This window comes from Hibiscus syriacus, unplaced genomic scaffold, assembly GCF_006381635.1.
Source record: "Hibiscus syriacus cultivar Baekdansim isolate YM2019G1 unplaced genomic scaffold, ASM638163v2 tig00110610_pilon, whole genome shotgun sequence".
NCBI classification, from domain to species: domain Eukaryota; kingdom Viridiplantae; phylum Streptophyta; class Magnoliopsida; order Malvales; family Malvaceae; genus Hibiscus; species Hibiscus syriacus.
In genome coordinates, this window is record NW_024062800.1 from 4472611 (window position 1) to 4484982 (window position 12372).

Genomic DNA, 12372 nt, shown 5'->3' on the forward strand with positions numbered 1-12372 from the left:
ATACAATGTATCCACCGAAGGTCTAGCACTCTAAGCGTAGAATATCTACCTTCGGATGGTCTAAACCACTATGAGATGATTAAGTGAAGAAAACACTCGTGATGAGTTAACAAAGTACTTGCACTAGCCTTGCCTCTATAGGGAGTAGCCATAATCTCTCTCTCGTTATCTAAACCCTCATTATCTAAAGAAAAAATATTAGTGATTGTGTCAGAGTCAATATAAAGGAATTGACCTAGAATATAAGATCGAATCCCTATGGTTTCAGTTTGACACTCATTTTGGACATACATCGCATTTGAATAGAAAATACGGACTAGTTGGTGATAAACGATGGGTTTGAACTGAAAGAGTTTATCAAATTTCCAAGATCAGATGGTAGGAAGATATTCGAATTTCATATCGACCATGGCTTCAATTGAGGTGATACGTTCTTCCCGGATTTTGTATGACTCAAATAAATTAGAATACCTATGGTAGGGATTGTTTGTACGACCAGGTTGGTTAAAACATGAGTTTAGAATGGTCATTTTCGGTTCGTTTGGATTTGGTTTTGGATTGTGAGGAGGAATAGGAGGTCAGTTTTGGTTAGAAAAACTAGATGGTGACCTAGGGCGTTTGGACTGAGACATGGTTTTTAATCGAAATGAATAAGATTACCTGCAAATTTGAAACACATGTATGCAATATAATCAATCCCAAAACTCAATATGAGTTCGCAATATTAAGGTTCTCTAAAATAATCCTAATGGGCAAACTTTGAAAACTATTTTTGAAAAACAATATTTGAAAAATCATAAAATGTATAGTTTTCATGAAAACAACATAATTAAATAAAAACAACAATTTAAAATAAAATTATTTTTTTTATTTCGAAATTTTTTATTTTTTTTTTTGAAAAATCGTGTGTTTTTGAAGAAATTCGATGTAGATTATAGTTCTAGACTACAATCTAACAGATGCCCGATATATATTTCAACCTATAACTAATCAAAACTAATCCTAAGTTCAAAATCAATAAAAGAGATTTTTTACATATTAACTTGAAAATTCATATTGAGTGAGAATATGATGTTGTTTGCACGAATTTAATGAATGTAGCAGGTTTAGGAGTTGAAGTACGAAAGAAATCCGACTAAAATTCGTTGGTTTGAAGCCAAGTGGAGATTTGGGTGAGTTTGAGAGCAAACGGCATTGAGTGTTTGGGTTTATGTGGTTTTGGCAGATATAAGATATTTAGGGATTTAAAACCAAAAACCTGACGAGTGTATCGGTACACTGCAGAGTGTATCGATACACATTTAAGGAATGCATCGGCACACTATCATAGCGTATCGATGCATAGTGAGGATGTATCGATACATAGGTATCAATACACTATGCACCAAAATGTCAAAATCTGTATTTAAACACTTAAAATGCTAAATTAGTTAGATCTAGTGGTATTGGCAACTCATAGATCAAAAATTAACAATGATCAATCAATAAAATTTATCTTTAAATTTTATTTGAACGTATAATTAATTTTCACTAAAGATCATAAACTCCCCCTATCTATTAGCAAATAATACAATCAAAAGTGTTATTTTTATAAGTATTTTTCATTTCTAATTAAAAGTGCTAAAATTATTTTAAACATTATGTCAAGGTAGGTTGGTTAAACCTAATTCTCTCCTAAGTGTCCAAAATCTTTCTTCATCTAAAGGTTTTGTACAAATATCCGCTAATTGATGCAAAGTATCAACATATTCTAGAACTATATCTCCTTTAATGACATGATCTCTAATGAAATGATGTCTAATTTCAATGTGCTTAGTTCTAGAGTGTTGGATGGGATTTTTAGTGAGACAAATAGCACTAGTATTGTCACACTTGATAGGTATGGTACTAACTTCAATTCCATAATCTAAAAGTTTTTGTTTCATCCATAAAACTTGTGAACAACAACTACCCACTAAAATGTATTCCGCTTCAGTGGTAGATAATGCAACACAATTTTATTTCTTTGAAAACCATGAAATCAACATATTTCCTGGGAATTTGCAAGTATCGGAGGTGCTTTTCCTATCTATTTTGCATCCTCCATAATCTGCATCAGAGAAGGCATGCAAGCTAAAGCTAGAGTCTCTAGGATACCAAAGTCCTAAACTAGGAGTGTCCTTAAGGTATCTAAAGATCCTCTTAATGGCTTTTAGATATGATTCTTTAGGACATGATTGAAATCTAGCACATAAGCAAACACTAAACATAATGTCCAGTCTACTTGAGGTTAGATAAAGCAAAGAGCCAATCATAGACTTGGATAATTTAACATCTATACATTTACCTCCTTCATCTTTGTCAAGCTTTGTAGATGGGCTCATTGGAGTGGCTTGATGTTTTCCATCTTCCAATCCAAACTTTTTGAGCATATCCTTGACGTATTTTCCTTGATTGATGAAGATGTCATCTTTTCTTTACTAATAAACATGAGATCTCCCCCATCATGCTCATCTCGAATTCACTATGCATTAGCTTACAAAATTCTTGGCAAAGAGCATCATTAGTAGAACCAAATATTATATCATCAACATAAATTTGAACTACTAATAAATCTTTACCTTTTCGCTTTAAAAACAATGTAGTGTCAACCTTCCCTATTAAGAAACCTTTTTCTATTAAAAAATTTGACAATATTTTATACCAAGATCTAGGATCTTGTTTTAAACCATATAAATCCTTTCTCAATTTAAAAACATAATTTGGAAATTTTGAATCTCCAAAACCAGGAGGTTGTTCCACATATACTTCTTCTTTTATAAAACCATTTAAAAATACACTTTTAACATCCATTTGATATTATTTAAATTCATTGAAACATGCAAATGCTAATAACATTCTAATTGCTTCCATCCTAGCTACGGGAGCATATGTTTCATCAAAGTCTATGTCCTCTTCTTGAGTATACCCTTGAGAAACAAGTCTAGCCTTGTTCCTCACTATATTACCACTTTCATCGAGCTTATTCCTAAATACATATCTAGTACCTACAGTAGATTTATTACTAGGCCTTTCAACTAATGTTCATACTTTACTTCTCTCGAATTGATTTAACTCTTCTTGCATAGCTATAATCTAATTTTCATCTTCTAGTGCTCCTTGGATATTTTTAGGTTCTATGCATGAGATAAATATAACATAATTACATATATTTCTAAGAGAAGATCGAGTTGTTACCCCTTTAGATGGATCACCTATAATTTCACCATCCTTGGCATAGTTGTATTCTCTTGGGTAAGTGACTTCCCTATCTTCAATGGTTGGATTTTCGAGAACATCGTGAGTTTCCTCATCTTTCACTTCTTCCTTTGATGATGGTTCTCCAACGTCATGTCTAACATCATGTATGTTTATAATACCTACATCATTATCAACACAATAATCTTTCCTCGGAAGGGGATTATCATCGAAAACAACATGTATAGACTCTTCTACAACTAAAGTTCTTTTATTAAATACCCGATAAGCTTTATATTTTAAGGAATAACCCAGAAAAATTCCTTCTTCACTTATAGCATCAAATTTGCCAAGATTGTCTTTACCGTTGTTCAAAATAAAACATTTACATCCAAATGGATGAAAGTAACTAATGTTAGGGTTTTTATTTTTGAAAATTTCATATGGAGTTTTCTTTAAAATTGGACTAATCATTACTCGGTTAATAACATAACAAGCGGTATTTGTGGCTTCCGTCCAAAAATATTTTGGCAAATTATTTTTACAAAGCATGGTTCTAGTCATTTCTTCTAAAGTTCTATTTTTCCTCTCAACAAATCCATTTTGTTGAGGGGCTCTAGGTGCTAAAAATTATGGCTAATACCATTAGAATTACAAAACTCAGTAAATCCAAGATTTTCAAATTCAGTACCATGATTACTCCTAACACTAGAAATGGAGTAAACTTTTTCGTTTTGGATTACTTTTGAAAACGTGAGGAAATTTTCTAATGCTTCATCTTTAGTACTTAAGAATAGAACCCAAGTATATCTAAAATAGTCATCTACCAAGACAAATGCATATTGTTTTCCACCCAAGCTAATAGTCCAAATTGGCCCAAAAAGGTCTATATGGATCAATTATAAAACTCTACTTGTTGATACATTATTAATGGGTTTAAAGGAGGCTCTTTTGTGTTTTCCTTTAGCACATGCATCACAGATTTTATCATTATCAAATTTTAGCTTTGGAAATCCTCTTACTAATTCTCCTTGAATTAATCTTTGTAAAACACTCATGCTAGTGTATCCTAGTCTCCTATGTCATAACCAACTATCATGTTCATCCTTGGCAAGCAGGCACAAGTTAGTCATATTTATAGAATCTAAATGCATCATGTAAATATTTCCTATTCTATGACCAACAAGCATAATCCGATTAGATGCAATGTCAACAAAATTACAACCATTTGTTTCAAATAAGACATTGCATCCTTTATCGCATAATTGACTAATACTCAATAGATTATGCTTTAACCCATTCACATATAAAAAAATTTTATTAGTATGGAAGAGGTATTACCTATAGTACCTATACCTTCAATGTAACCTTTTGAGTTGTCACCAAAGGTTGCCACTCCTCCATTTTTGGCATTAAACTCTATAAATCGACTCTTATCTCCGGTCATGTGTCTCGAGCATCCACTATCAAGGAACCATGAATTTGAACTTGTATTTTGTGCCTTGTAGCAATGCTCATTTTCCTACAAATATAGATTAATTTTTTATTTTTGGTACCCAAATTCTTTTGGGTACATATTCATTAGTTTCTAAAATCCTAGTCCCCTTGGGTATCCACTTGTGTAGGATATTCTTTTGAGTTCTTTAGGAACCCATATACTTCTAACGATTTTTCCATTAGAGGTTCTTTGGGGACCTCTATGATTGTAGTTTTTAAAGTTCTTTCTAATATAGTTGGATTTTGAATTTTCTCCTTTTTCAAAAAGATTTGGTCCAACTCTATTGAAAGAAGCTTTTAGATCATCAAGTTCCTTTTGATGATCATTGTTGACTCTTGAAAGTAAATTATGCAAATTAGAATTTTTCTTTTCAAAATCTTCGATTTTGATTTGCAATTCTTTAATTTTACTTTCAATATCATTGATGGTCTTGGATAAGAAATTATTTTCGTTTTTCAATTTTGAAATATCCTTTTTATATTTCAAAAATAATTTCTCATAATCCGAAGCCAACCCAGTATATTCCTCTACTAACTCATAAAAAGAATAATCTTCAAAATCGGATGAGTTAGAGGTTACCTGAAAGTTTTCCCCGATAGCCATCAAGCACAAGTTTGCTACTTTTTGTTCCACTTCATCGGATTGCTCATCATCGCTACATGTAGCCACGTGAGCCTTGTGTTTTTTCTTCAATTGACACTTCTTCTTCAATTATGGTCAATCGTATTTGACATGCCCCAGCTTTTTGCATTCATAGCAAATGATAGGGTCTTTCTCCTTCGGTTCATTTTTGAAGCCTTCCTTTCGTTTGAATTTTCTTCCTTGGTTGGGCTTCATCAGTGTTTTAAACTATTTGGCAAATATTGTCATTTACTTGTCATCGTCATCTTCATCTGAATCACTATTATATTTTGTAGATTTGATAGTAACTCCAACGTTCTTTTTCTTCTCCATCTCCTTCATTGTTTCGTCCTTCTTTTCGAGGTCTTCCTTATCTTGAATCATCATTTCATGTGTGAGGAGAGAACCAATCAACTCTCGAGAGTTAAAGACTTTAAGTTTTTAGCCTCGATGATCACCATCTTCTTTGATTTGGAAGAGAGTAAATTATCTTCCTCACAAACTTCTCGTTTGGAATTATCTCTCCATAAGCCTTGAGACCATTAACAATCTTGGAAAATCTATCTGTCATAGCTTTGATATCTTCACCCAGTTTCATCTTGAAATTTTCATAGCTATGAGTTAGAAGACTAATTTTAGATTCTTTTACCTCGTTTGTGCCTTCATGAGTGACTTGTAGTTTATCTCATATCTCTTTGGCTGTTGTACAAGATGAAACTCTTCCATATTCATCTGGTCCAAGAGCACAAACTATAATATGAATAGTCTTTGAGTTGAGCTAGAACATTATTGTCTCTTCTTCACTCCACAATCTTGAATGAGTGGAAGGTATGATGTATCTGTCTTCCACGATATTCCATGCTCCCATGTCACTTGCTTGAATGAAGTACCTCATTCTATTCTTCCAATAAGCATAATTAGCTCTATTGAAGAAAAGAGGCTTGTTGACGGGCATTGAATTAAGAACGAAGTCGATGTTTGAAGTGGAGGCCATTGATGACTTGAATATCGATATAACTCTTCCCAAATCGACTCAAAAGGTGGTTAAACCTTCAAATAAGTGTAGCTATGATACCAATTGTTGAGTTAATCGATCGACGAAATAGCCAAGACGGGGTGAATTAGTAATTAAAAATTCGGTGGAAGCTTTTACAGAAAATAGAAAAGATTTGCATAGCGATTTAGAGTGGTTTGACTTTCTCAACCAAAGTCTACGTCCACTACCTTAGCTATCCACACTAAGGATTTTTAATAAATTCACTAATTTTTCTTTCTTTTGAGGACAAAGAGTAACCTTACAAATCCCTCAAGAATTATACCCCAAATTCTTGAGAACACTCTCTCCCAAAGAGAAAAATACAAATCTCGTAAACTTATAGAAAAACCTTACAAGGTAAATTGTTTGCACAATTCTAGAACAAAGAAAGAACACTCAAGAATGAATACAATTGAGCACAAATGGTTTTCTTGAAAGCAAAATGAATATTGAATGGAAATAGGCTTGAAAATGCTCAAACAATAAGTTTAAAGCTTTCTCTTTGATTCTCTCTCAATTCTTGTTTCTTATTATTGATCAATGGCTCCTCAGCTTGTTCAAATACACCTTGGATCAATACTGAATGTTGGGGATCATTGGTGAAGTCAATAGAGCCGTTATGGTGTAATTATCATTTTAAAAAATATGTTGGGAGCGTAGGTGTATCGGTACACTCTCAAGGGTGTATCGGTACACTGTGTATAAAATTCAAATATTTCGATCGTTATTTGACCTAGTGTATCGGTACACACCAAGTGTATCGGTACACTAATTACATTCGATGTTTCAATAAAGACAGGAGTGTATCGATGCATTATTTGTGTATCGGTACACAAAATGCAATCAATGTTGGGTGTGTATCGATACATCCAAGAGTGTATCGGTACATCCCTTTGTAAAATTAATTTTTGTCTCAATTATGATTCGAAATACTTTGTAAAAATTGTTTCAAAAATATTTTAAGTTTAAAACACAATTTTACACTTTAGTAAGGATTGAAATTGACCTTTGAAAAACTTGGAGTAATATTTGTGATATTTGAATAATTTAATCGAATATGTAATTTTCAAAATTGAATAAAATCTTAAAATTTAATTGTATTTTATTTGTTATATCAAAACATCAAAATGTTTTCAACACATTCCCCATAGAGAACCCATTTATGTGGACTATTTGACGGTTGTAGATGGTTATTATGAGTGGTTCAATAGTAACAGGAAAATGTTCTTACTTTTCGAGGAATCACGAGGATGGAGCATTCATCGACGTCGACAGAGATGTGCACCATCACAACCCCATCATCCCCCAACTCATAGACGAAGAGCAGGTGCTTTCAGTTTGTCATCAGCTGTAGCACACGAACCTTCACAGCAGCCACCCTGTAACGATGTATACCCCGTAGCTAGTTCATATGGGTCCACAGCCATATCAGATGCCTCCACCACCGTTTCCATACCATATTCCACCTCCACCACAGAGTTATATGACCCCTCCTAGAGGATATTATGGTTTTATGTTTGCATATCCGACTTGGGGTTCATATACTAGTTATTTAGCGGGTCCAATCTCACCACCGATGGCCGCCGCACAGATACCTCCTGTACAGTTTTCTCACTCATCGATGTCTTTGTTTTCTTAGTTTTCTATAAGCGGTGGGATAGTCAGTCATACATCTCCAGGGTCCTTATTCTATGGAGGTGCTACATCGTCATCAGTTCCTCATCAACAAAATGTATCTACTCCTGACGACGAAGATGATGATAATGATGATGATGATGATGATGATGATGATGATGACGAAACTGATGAGTCAAAACAAGTTATACGAAGAAATCCTCCTCGAGACAGACAGCCACCGCCATGCGGAACACATTCAAGACGCAGACATCGATAGATTCGGATATTTTATTATATTTGTATTTAATTGTTTGTTAGACAAATAATTGTAATTTTTTTAATTATTTACCATTTAATACTTAATTTATTTTGTTAATTTTATTTATTACTTAATTCAAGCAAATGGTGATAATCATTTAGTGTTTTTTAATCGTTTTATAATAATAATAGTAAATATATGTATCAAAGAAATTTGTATTTTAAAAGTTTTTTATTTAAAATTATATTCAAATATCGAATTGATATTAGTTTGATAAAATTTAATAATTGTCTTCGATAATTAAAAATCAACAAATTTTTATTATCACCATTCGATTGACTCGTGCATATACATGAACAAATATGTGTTTTAATATATATCATGTGTCATGTCTTTTTAGAGTAAAACTCGTATAATTTTTTTTAAGTTTCTCACCTATTATCTCTTTTATTTTATTCACATATAACGGCAACGTCGAATCCCGTTGTACCAATAAAAATGTGTCATATAAACCATAGCTTTGTCAAAACAAATCTCATTTTTCTTAATAAAGTTGTTTCAATATCATTTATTTAAATAAATATAAAAGAGGCATTAACTTAATAATTGTAAAGCTAAAAGATGTCAAATCTTTATATTTATCAATATTGATGGATAATTTGACTTTTAATTAATCAGTGGTTATCAAATGACATTAACTTAAAGTAAATGTGAATTAAATTACAAGAACTATTATTTGATAAACAATAATTACATCAGTTCCTCATCAACGGTTACTTGATGACAAAAGAGATGGATATGTTTTTCTAATGTGTTTTGGGTTTCTACAATGCTCACATCTTTTGTTTTGTCTAGATGTTTCTCGAATATCCATATCATAATGAATTCAAGTGGATTTTAGACAACCACGATCCCTCAATAAAGACGGATCTGGTACAATCAGAAGCCAATTTTGTACCTCATTATAGTCTTTCTCATTACCTAAGGGGGGAACTCAAATTCGTATACCTTAAACACTTCTGATAGTAGGTATACGAGATCCACAAAACAGTTATAGTCCTGACGGGTATGCGAGCAAGTTGCTATGACATGAGAGCATGGATACTTCAGAGCTTGAAAAAACCCACAGTCACACCATATATCTCGTAGATTAACTCTTAACAAGTTAGCTTCAATCTCTTGAAGAGGACGCGTCATCTCTGTGACACGAAATAATTCATGCGTTCTAGAGAAGCTTATTACAGACATTCCATTTGATCCATCAATTCTTTTTTGTAGATTTGTAATTAATCTAGGGTGATAGACATGACCGCTTTGAATCCATGTTTGAGCTGAATATATATCATTTTTACCAAAGCCGTTACATGTAAATGACGTGCCCCCTTTAAGGTCGAATTGATTGCCTTAGCCAAGTTGATTGTCATGTGTTCATATCAATATCCACCATCATATGCATTTGTCCACATTTCTTTATTGATGAGGCTGATGTAATTGTATCCTTCATCGTTTTTAGCCCGCAAATCTTGAAGCATAGATTCAAATGTTTGAGGTAGTAGTTCGTAACCTGAGCATAAAATGTAGAACTTACTAAAATTGTTTCTAGAAAAAATGAAAATGATTGAAAGAAAAAAATAATAGCAGTTTCATATACTCATAAGCACAAGTAATTGGTGTTCATCATTCTTCTTGAACCTTCCATGATAGTTCGCAATAATGTGTCGAATATGATACCTATGTTAGACATAGGGTGTTTGCCACATTGAACCCAAAGACTCCATTGTTTCTTTGATCCCAGCTCCGCGATCTGAAATAACACATAATTTTTCTCTCGTGATAACATGTGAGCGTAAGTTTCGGAGAAAAAACCTAAGAATTTGTATCTTCTCCTTCAACAAGGGAAAAAGCAACTTGAAGAATGTTGCGATTACTATCTTGGACAACTGCTAATAGTAAAACTTGCTTGTATTTTACATACAAGAATGTCCCGTCGATTTGGACCACAGGCTTACAGTATTTCACAACATTAATGCACTGTGGGTAAGTCCAAAAAAGCCATTAGAATTGGCACCGATCGCGAAGAACTCGATCATTATGGTATGCATGGTAAGTTTTGAAGTCCACAACTGTCCCAGGATTCAACCTCCACACCACCCTAAACCAACTTGGTAGTTCGTTGTAAGATGCATCCCATTCGTAGTGAAGTTTTTTAATCGCACTCTGCTTTGTCAACCATGCTTTTCTGTATGAGACGGAATACTCATACTACGATTGTATAGCTGAAATCAACACATCAATAATTATATGGGAGCTTACTTTTACCATGGGCATGATGGCTTGACATATCATTTCGGAGTCCAAGTTGAGATGATCTTGGTTGATTCCTCCAGCACAACATGTGTGAGGACTGTTGTATATCGTTAGTTCTCATCTATTGTTTTTCTTCTTCCTCTTTGAGATCGAACCATCTAATTACATTTGTTTTCACATTGGACACAGTGGAAGAAATACTTTTTGATCATAGAATGGTCGACTATGGACTGAACAAAATAACGTATATTGTATTTTTTTATTGCCATCATCGTTTCTTCTTTGCTTGAAAGCTCTATGCCTAAATATAACTCACCATTAATTATTGATGAGTTAAATCCATAGTCACCGAGATTAAGCATATCCGCAAATTATGGCACGTACATTACACCATAGTCAGCTTCATACATATGTGTTGGAGGTTCAGTGTATACCACATCTGTGGGAACTTTATCTACATCATCATCATTGAAGTCTATGTTGAACTGTGATGATTTTGGGTGAACGAATAGTCCAGTCTCAGTACCATCCGCACCTGGCTCACAAAGTGTTTCTTCTGGTAGAGATGAGGGTCCTTCCACGCTGTCCACATTTAGGTCCAATAACCTGGTAGTTGCATGCCTTCCCCTTGAACTAGAAGGCATCTCGACATTGGTAGATGAATGCCTTCCCCTTGAACTAGATGTGATGTTGCCATACGGATTATTTGTGGACCCACCTCAGTACAAATCAAAAGGAGTTGCTGATGAATGTCTCCCCATTGAACTTGATACGATGGCACCATGATGCGGATTTCCCATGATGACGTTAAAATCATTACACATTACTATAGTTGGGCTATCAACTTAATCAGTTTGTTGAGCCAGCCCATACTGGGAGCTTAATGACATACCCCGAACAACACACACTTCAACAAACTTTGCATACATTTCCGTATCGGCGTCTGAATAATAATTTTGAGAATCAACCATCATTTCAACATCATCATCATTCGATAGTTCGAATGTTGTATAAGTTAACGAAAACACTGATGTTGGAAATCTGTACTGAAGAGATGACAGACTTCTAGTACTTCCAACATGAACCTTCTTTGAAATCTTCGTTATTAGCTCCTCAAGAGTTATGTTTCTCTTTAATGATATTTTAAAATAATGATTTGATACGAACACAACACCGGTTTCATCTTCCCGAATTTCTCCATCATAGTAAACAATAGCTGAAATCCGTATCATTCTGAGAGTTTGAAAGGAAGACAGTCTTATATCTGCAAAAAATAGCTGAAATAAGTCTAATTAAATAAATAATATATGAATTAAAATATAACGCGATATTTTTTTTTACAAATAAGTGTAAATAATTTAAATAATATAATTTTATATTATTAGCGTATCGGCAAAAATGTTTCGACGTATGATCCTGCTTTCCAATTTTACAATCACAAAAATTAATAGAAAATAATTAGTACAATATTTTTTTCAAATAGTCATATATAAAAAATATTATATATTAAAAAATTTATCTTACAACGAAAGATAGAACGAACTTCTGAATCAAAGATAAGAGGATTGATGGGTGATGTTTACGGGTTGAGAGCATATTATTTATAGCCGAAGGAAAAGTTTAAAAGCCGAAAATTTCGGATATAATTATTAACCGCGTCTTTCTGGAGTGTGTGTCAGCTGACAGAAAGGCGTGGTTCATACGCTGATATGGCTCCAGCTGGAGTAAGACGCGGTTCATGGGTCGTGCCTTTCAACACGTGGCGACACATCAACGTAAGGCGCAGTTCATGAGCCGCACCTTTCTGCAAAGGGTGCT